The sequence below is a fragment of the Mus caroli genome, chromosome 1, assembly GCF_900094665.2.
Source record: "Mus caroli chromosome 1, CAROLI_EIJ_v1.1, whole genome shotgun sequence".
Lineage (NCBI taxonomy): Eukaryota > Metazoa > Chordata > Mammalia > Rodentia > Muridae > Mus > Mus caroli.
In genome coordinates, this window is record NC_034570.1 from 72,840,304 (window position 1) to 72,848,269 (window position 7,966).

At 41.4% G+C, this 7,966-nt stretch overlaps 1 non-coding gene and 1 pseudogene across 1 annotated transcript; both read right to left on the reverse strand.

The window, feature by feature from the left end:
- Positions 1 to 2,456: 2,456 nt before the first annotated feature.
- LOC110291369 lies at positions 2,457 to 3,816 on the reverse strand (annotated as a pseudogene).
- Positions 3,817 to 7,091: 3,275 nt separating this feature from the next.
- Positions 7,092 to 7,217, reverse strand: LOC115032471. Its single transcript, XR_003838145.1, has one exon. It is a non-coding gene; the product is annotated as a small nucleolar RNA SNORA17 (small nucleolar RNA).
- Positions 7,218 to 7,966: the final 749 nt, after the last annotated feature.

The following is a 7,966-nucleotide window of genomic DNA, read 5'->3' on the forward strand; positions in this document are numbered from 1 at the left end:
GTGGGGGACTTTTGGGATAGCATTGGAAATGTAAATGTAATAAATACCTAATTTAAAAAAGAAAAAAATAAACAGAATGGAAATGTGATTATCTAATTAAATAAGTAGAGTCCTCATATAATTATATTATTGCCAGCCAAAGACTTTCTTTCTTATACCTACATCCTTACATGTCTTCCTCATATTAGGCTACATCATTAAGCATGAATTTCAGTCCTAGATAGAAATCAACCACCTATCACTTCAGTGTCATTTCAGAATCAAGAGAGTCTTCCATGTCTTAGGAACCACTCTAGTGTTTTGAAGTTACACCACACAATAGTCCTTAAGACAATCATTGGTAAGGGGGTTATTTAGAATGACGTCTTGGTCCTTACAAGTAGACACTGTATCTAGTCACATCTTCTACCCCATGCCCTAGAAGGGATATCTTATACCTCCATGATGCTTCTCCCCTGGAAGCATATTTCCCTCATTGTCTGAAAATTGTCTTCCCTCCCATCGTATAGAGAAAATGGATGAAAGGAGACAAGAGCTCCATCAAATTCCTGAACTAATTAGTTAAGTTTGCTCACTCAATTCGTTCTTTGCCACTGTCTTCTTTCCTAGGACAATGACAAAAATAACTCTTTATCCTAAGTATAGCTGACTCTCCTTTATAGATTGTGTCCCTTCTCCATTTTCTAAGACTCTTATGACAATATGATTCCTTTTCCAAGATTCTTATGACAATATGACTGCTCTATTTCCAATCTCCCTTTTACCAACCAGTTAATATGAATAATTTGTGGTTATATCATTATAGACCTCATTTTTAAAACTCATCCTTAAAAAAATTTAGAAGTCCTCTTTGATTTCTTCTGTCAGTCAACTCCCACACTTTTCTCTGTTCTCCTCTTGGAAGAAAACTTCTCAAGGAAGTAATCCCAACTCTTGTCTCTCCTCCTCCACCACACAGCCAACACTGCCGAAATCTGGCCCCTGCTCCTACTGTTCCACAGAAGACCCACTGTGCTCACAATTAAAGACCCACTGTGCTCACAATTACCTCATTACCACCTAGCTCATGGTAACTACTAATCATTTCTTACCAACCTCTGCTATCCTCTCTCTCTCTCTCTCTCTCTCTCTCTCTCTCTCTCTCTCTCTCTCTCTCTCTCTCTCTCTCTCTCTCTCTCTCTCTCTCTCTTGCACACATGCACGCGCGTGCAGGCACACACACACACAATCTATATGTTGAAAGTTATCCTTCAATGCAATGGCATTAAGAGATGTGGTCTTCTGAAACAATGATGAAATCCTGAGACTACTGCCCTCATCAATATAGTTTGGTTGAGCTCCTATAAGGGAGGCTCAGGTGGATCATTTGCTCCTTTGCCATGGGAAGACCAACAAAGATATCATGAAGAAGCCAGGATGGTGATGGATGCTGTAATTCCAGAACTTAAGAGATGGAGGCAGGAAGGAAAGGCAGGAAGAATGAGTATGGGATAGTAATAAGATGGTGTGCATAGAGCAGAGCGTTATCAAATGATGAATTTGCCCTTGGTCTTGAGTATTCTAGCCCCCAGAATTGTGACAAATGAATTTCTGGTGTTCATAGGTAACCTAATTTAAATTAATTTTTTTCTATTTCAGTATTAATTGGCAAAGACAGCCACCCAAAAAAATGTAGCCTTAGTGTTGTTTACTTGTTCTTTTAAAAAGATGCTATTTAAATTTCACACTGCTTTACACCCTCATGTCCTTCCTGTGTCTCAAGTTGTTCTTTTATCCCCTGCCTGCCATTTAGTACTAGTGGATTCTACACTTTGTGGTGGACCCTCTAACCACGTTACTATTTATAAACTTGTAGAGATATTCCTTGCTTTCATGACTTCAATGACCTTCTAGGTAACGGGTACACAGTGGAGTAAGACCATCTAAGTTCAACCCTAAGTTTTACTACTAACCACTGGCTATGTAGCTCAGTCATTCATTAATTCTACTAAGTTTCAACACTCGCATCCACAAGCTGTGATGGCTATGAGACAGCTATGAAGAAAGACATAATGAACACATCATTCATAAAGCAATGTCTATGTGTATTAAGACCTCGACTTTTTGTTGTTGGTGGTGGTAGTGTTTTCTCATTGAACTTGTTTTAGTGGGTCTCAAAATTCTGTGATAGAATTTTTGTCAAGTTATCTTCATTAAAAAGTACTGATTTTGAAAACCAGTAAGTTAAAACTTACGCATGCACACACACACACACACACACACACACACACACAGGCACACACACACACAAAGTAGTCCACAAAACAGTCTCCTTGACTTCTAAAGGTTTTACAATGCATTGTGTCATTAACCAGTTTTTTACTATTAAATTTAACATGGCCATTTGAAACAAACAATTCTGAGACCATTCTTCCACCACTGATTCAGATTGGGATGGCAGGTGCTAAAGATAATGTTCATTTAGCCTTCCAAGCTTTATGAGCAGACTTGGTGCCAGCTTCAGCAGCCTTCTTGTCCACAGCTTTGATGCCACCCACAGCAACTGTCTGCCTCATGTCGTGAGCAGCAGAAATGACTCAGTGGAGGATAGTCAGAGAAACACTCAACACATGGGCTTTCCTGGGACCATATCAACAATGGGCACATCACCAGATTTGAAGAATATAAGGCCATCTTCCAGTTTCTTACCAGAATGACAATCTTTTCTTTAAGCTCAGGAAGCTTGCAACTATATTAGCTCTCTGACAATCCAGTCCAATGGTATGGCCATCACTGATTTGACCCAGATGGTTCAGAATAGTCACCTGAGCAGTAAAACCAGCAGCTTCCATTGATGGGTCATTTTAGCTGTCACCAGCAGTGCTATTATATCTAACATCTTTGACAGACATGTTCTTTACAATGAAGCCCACATCCCCAAGAAGAGCTTCTCTCAAGGCTTTGTGGTGCATTTAAGCAGAATTTGCTTCTGCTGTGACAGAGATTGGAACAAAGGGAACCACCATGACAGGTTTGAGAACACCAGTCTCCACTCTACCCACAGAGACAGTACTAATACCATTTATTTTACAGACATCATGGAGGAGCAGTCTCAAAGGCTTGACAGTTGAATGAGTTATTGGGCAGATACAATACAAAGCTCCCAGCACTGTCAAACCACTGGCATAACCATCTCCAGATGGCTTTCCATCTCTTGATCCAGGGACTTTTAAGCCCTTGACTCCAACATGCTGTCACCTTTTCAACCAAAAATTGGCACAGATGCTACAGTGTCAGGATTGTAGCCAATTTCCTTAATGTAGATACTGATTCCCTTAACAATTTATTCATATATCTTCAGGCTGTAGGATGGTTCAGTGGAATCCATTTTGCTGCCACTAAAAATGATCTATTTCACATATAAGCCACAACCGTATGCTCATACGTCTGGCCATTCTTGGAGATACAAGCTTCAAGTTCACCAACACTAGTAGCAACAAGCAGAACAGCACAATCAGCCTGAGATGTACCTGAAGTCATGTGTTTATAAAGTCTCTGTGTCCTGGGGCATCAATGATAGTCCCACAGATTTGCTGGTCTCAGATTTCCAGAGGGAGATGTTAGTGGTGATACCATGCTGTCTTTCAGCTTTCAGTTAGTCCAGGACCTAAGCAAACTGGATAGTGCCTTTTCCCATCTTGGCAGCCTTCTTTTCAACATTTCAATAGCTCCTTTGTTGATGCCACTACATTTGTAGACAAGATGACAAGTAACAATGGACTTGCCCAAATCTATGTGTCCAATAACAACAATGATATGAGTCATTTCCTTTCCCATTTTGGCTTTGAATTAGCAGTGGTTTTTACAACACCAGCCTTCTGACAGCAAGTGAGTTTGGGGGGCGCATTTATTATTAATTTTATTAAGCTTATTACTTTTAAATGTGCTTGTCTGACCCAAATATTTTCTGAAATTGGGTCTGTATATGCTACTGAAAATTAGGTAAATGAATAATACCCTATAGGCCATTAATTCAAAAATCAAAAAAAAAAACAGTACCTTAAAATGACCATTCCCCCTGTCTTCGACAAATATATTCCCATTTTTGTGTTCCTTGTCTTTAAGAATAACTCCCTCATTTGTGTGACTGTATACACTAGAGTCATGTGATACATCCCTAAATCTTCCAACTTTTTGTTTAGCTCCAGATTCTCTGCACACTCCAATCCTCTCGTTCTCACTGCCTCTGCTCTAAAGCAGACCACCATCTTTCACTCAGATGACTGCTGCTAAGCCATCTCCAGCCCAGCATCCACTCTGCAGGCACAATGGTCATCTTAGGTATGACTCTGATCAGTTCTTACATCCTCCTCTCTCTCTCTCTTTGTTTCTTATGTAGATATACCTCTAGAGTTTTTACACACACACACACACACACACACACACCCTGCCCTGCACAAGCACACATGCAAGTCATCCTGTATTCTTCTTTCTAATTCTTAAGCTATCAGTCTTCCTCACCCATAAACACCAATGAAAATAAAGTATGATCTCCATGACAACCCCAGGCTGGCCAACACAGAGCTTATGTCAGTGAGAAAGTGACTTGCAAGCTGGAGAGATAGCTCAGCCCTTAAAGGCTAGGCTCACAACCAAAAATATATGACTTGCTTTTCATTTGGTTTTCTTTCTCTTTTCTGTTCTTTATACATACATATTCAGTTCTATTACCTTATTTTTATTATTACCTTATTACCATATTTTTCTCAGCAATATTACTTTCATTGGAGATAAGAGGGAACAACAGATCTTAGCCATTCTGACAGGTGTAAGATGGAACCACAAAGTCATTTTGATTTGCATTTCCCTGATGGCTAAAGATGTTGAACATTTCTTTAATTGTTTCTCAGACATTTGAGTTTCCTCTGTTGAGAATTCTGTTTAGATCTGTGCCCCATTGTTAATTGGATTATTTAGTTTGTTGAGTTTATTGAGTCTGTTGAGATTATATAGTTAGTTGACTTCTTGAGTTCTTTATGTATTTTGGATATTAGCCCTCTGTCAGATATGGAATTAGTTAAGATACTTTCCCATTCTATGGGCTGCCATTTTGTCCTATTGATGTTATCCTTTGCCTTACAAGAGCTTTTCTGTTTCATGAGGTCCCACTTATTTTTTGTTTAATTTATTTTTTCTAATTAGGTATTTTCTTCATTTACATTTCAAATGCTATCCCAAAAGTCCCCCAGACCCTCCCCCCCCCAACTTCTTCCCTACCCACCCACTCCCATTTCTTGGCCCTGTCATTCCCCTGTTCTGAGGCATATAAAGTTTGCAAGACCAAGGGGCCTCTCTTCCCAATGATGGCCAACTAGACCATCTTCTGATACATATGCAGCTAGAGACACGAGCTCCGGGGGTACTGGTTAGTCCATATTATTGTTCCGAGGTCCCATTTATTAATTAATGATATTAGTGTGTGTGCTATTGGTGTTGTTTAGGATGTTGTCTCCTGTGCCAATGAGTTCAAGGCTATCCCCCACTTTTTGTTCTATCAGATTTAGTGTTTTTGATTTTATGTTGAGGTCTTTGATCTACTTTGACATGAGTTTGTGCAAGGTGATAGGTATGGGTCTATTTGCATTCTTCTACATACTAACATCCAGTTAGACCAACACTATTTATTGAAGATGCTTTCTTTTTTTTTTCCATTGTGTGAATTTTACATCATGTACCCCAATCCCACTCATCTTACCCTCCTCTCATACCTGCATCCACCCTTGCAACTCCCCCCCAACATAAAAAAGAAATCTCACTGTGGAAGCTGTAGTGTGTCATAGTGTGTCACAGAGTATAGTCTTTTGTCCACATTCTTTACTTGCAAATGTTCATTGCAATGACTTTATCTGGTACAAGGTCTCTGGCTACTGCTACTCTATCGATATTAGATCCTCACAGGGACTCCTCTCAGATAGACTGTTGTTGCCCTGTGTCATGGAGATCCTATAGCCTTGGATCTGTAGGACTAGCCCCTTCATACACTCCAACTGTTCATGGATGGTGTAGATGTTGGGTGGGCCAATTCAAAGCCCTGGATCTGAGCCTGAGAGGTATCTGAGCTGGTCAGCCTCCCTGCTCTCCCACTCCCATGCTCTTGGGTCCAGCTCACCAGCAACCCCACATCCAGGACCAGCTCTACTGTGCTGCCAGGTGATGTGCAGGGTCTGCTCTTCCAGGTGCTATGGCAGGTGAGGGGCAGGGCTAGCTCTCCTGCTCTGATTACCTCAGGGTCAATGCTTGTGCCTACCATCAATGTCAAGACATCTCTTTCTTGCCCATGTCACTGCATGGCAGACTGTGTACCACAGTGTGAAAGGTTATATTTCCCTTGTCCAAACCATCACACAGGAGACAAGGGGTAGGGCCATATCTCCCATGTTCATATCCTCAGGGACCAACTTGTCTGCAACTCCAGCAGTGTGTGTGGGCCACTCTCCCAAGTACTGTAGCTGGCTATGGGTGTGGTCAATTCTCCTACTCTCATCCTCCCACCCCCAGGGTTAGGTCTCCTATGATGTCCAAGGGAGAGGTGGAGCTAGTTTTGCACAACCCTCAGACATCAATATGTCTCTGGGCAGCATCCCAGACCAGGGACATCTACCTGGCCTTTGCTGATAACAGACCCCTGCTACTGCAGGGCCATGTACTTAGACATGGTCTCCAGTGTCAGCACAGGCAAGGACCCCACCATGGTCCCAGGTGGCATCACTGGCTACTCACATCTGACTGTTCCTCACTACCCTCGAGACTCCAGTTCTGCCTCTTTTCATCATGCCCACATCCTTCTATTTCTCCACCAGTTGCTTGCTCCTCTTAGTGGCAGCTAGGTTTTCTGAGTGTCTGAGGTCATCTCAGGAATAGTCTCCTGTGTTATACCCTGAGTGCATTATGGCAATAGGTAGGGGTCATCTTGGGCATGGTCTGCCTATCCCTTCCTGCAACACCCAACACCCAACCAGGCCTGTGAAGCATGTGGTTGTCTCAGCCTAGCTTCCTATCTAGGCCCCCAGGGTGCTCAACTGGTAGTTATCTCAGGCTTGCTTGTTTTAGAGAATGTTAGTCCACTAATCATTCAGACGTTCATAGGTCAGAATATTGAGTGTAGACTCTCTCTTCTCTGCCACCTGCTTATGCACATGTGACACAACAGCCACACCTGCAATGTTTCTAGTGGCAGGCTGTTTATGGTTTATTTAAAAAAAAAAAAAGTCAGGTATCCACAGGAGTGTAAGTTTATGTCTAGGTCTTCGACTCAATTCCATTGATCAAAGTGTCTGTTTTTATGCCAATATGATGCACTATTTATTACTACAGCTCTGTGGTGCAACTTGAGATCAGGGATGGTGATGCCTCTGGAAAATCTTTTATTGTATAGGTTTTCTTTTCTATTCTGTTTTTTTTTTTTGTCTTGTCTTATGAAATTGCCTATTTGTGGGTCCCCTTTTCTCCTACTGCATTGCCTTGTCCAGCCTTGATGTGATGGTGTGTGTCTGGTCTTATTGTAGCTTGTTTTCCCATGTGTGGTTGATGACTCTGGGAAGACTGCTCTTTTCTGAGAAGAGGAGGGGTGTGGATCAGAAGAAGGAAAGAGTCATGGGGTTGGGAAAAGGTTGGGGAGAGGCAAGGGAGAGTAAAGGGTGTAATGTATGATAGAAGAACAAAAAAATTAAAGTTAAAAAGAAAGACATAACAAACAACATAATTAAGTCTATGTGCCCAAACCTATAGTCAATATTAAAATAAAATTGGAAAACCTGAAAACAGAAAGAACAACTGAGAGTAACACAAGAGAAAGATATATATGGATGTTTGATATGCAGAATCTAGATTCAACTACACTTGTATACACACCCAAAACATGAAGGAAGGAAGGAAGGAAGGAAGGAAGGAAGGAGAGGAGAGGAGAGGAGAGGAGAGGAGAGGAGAG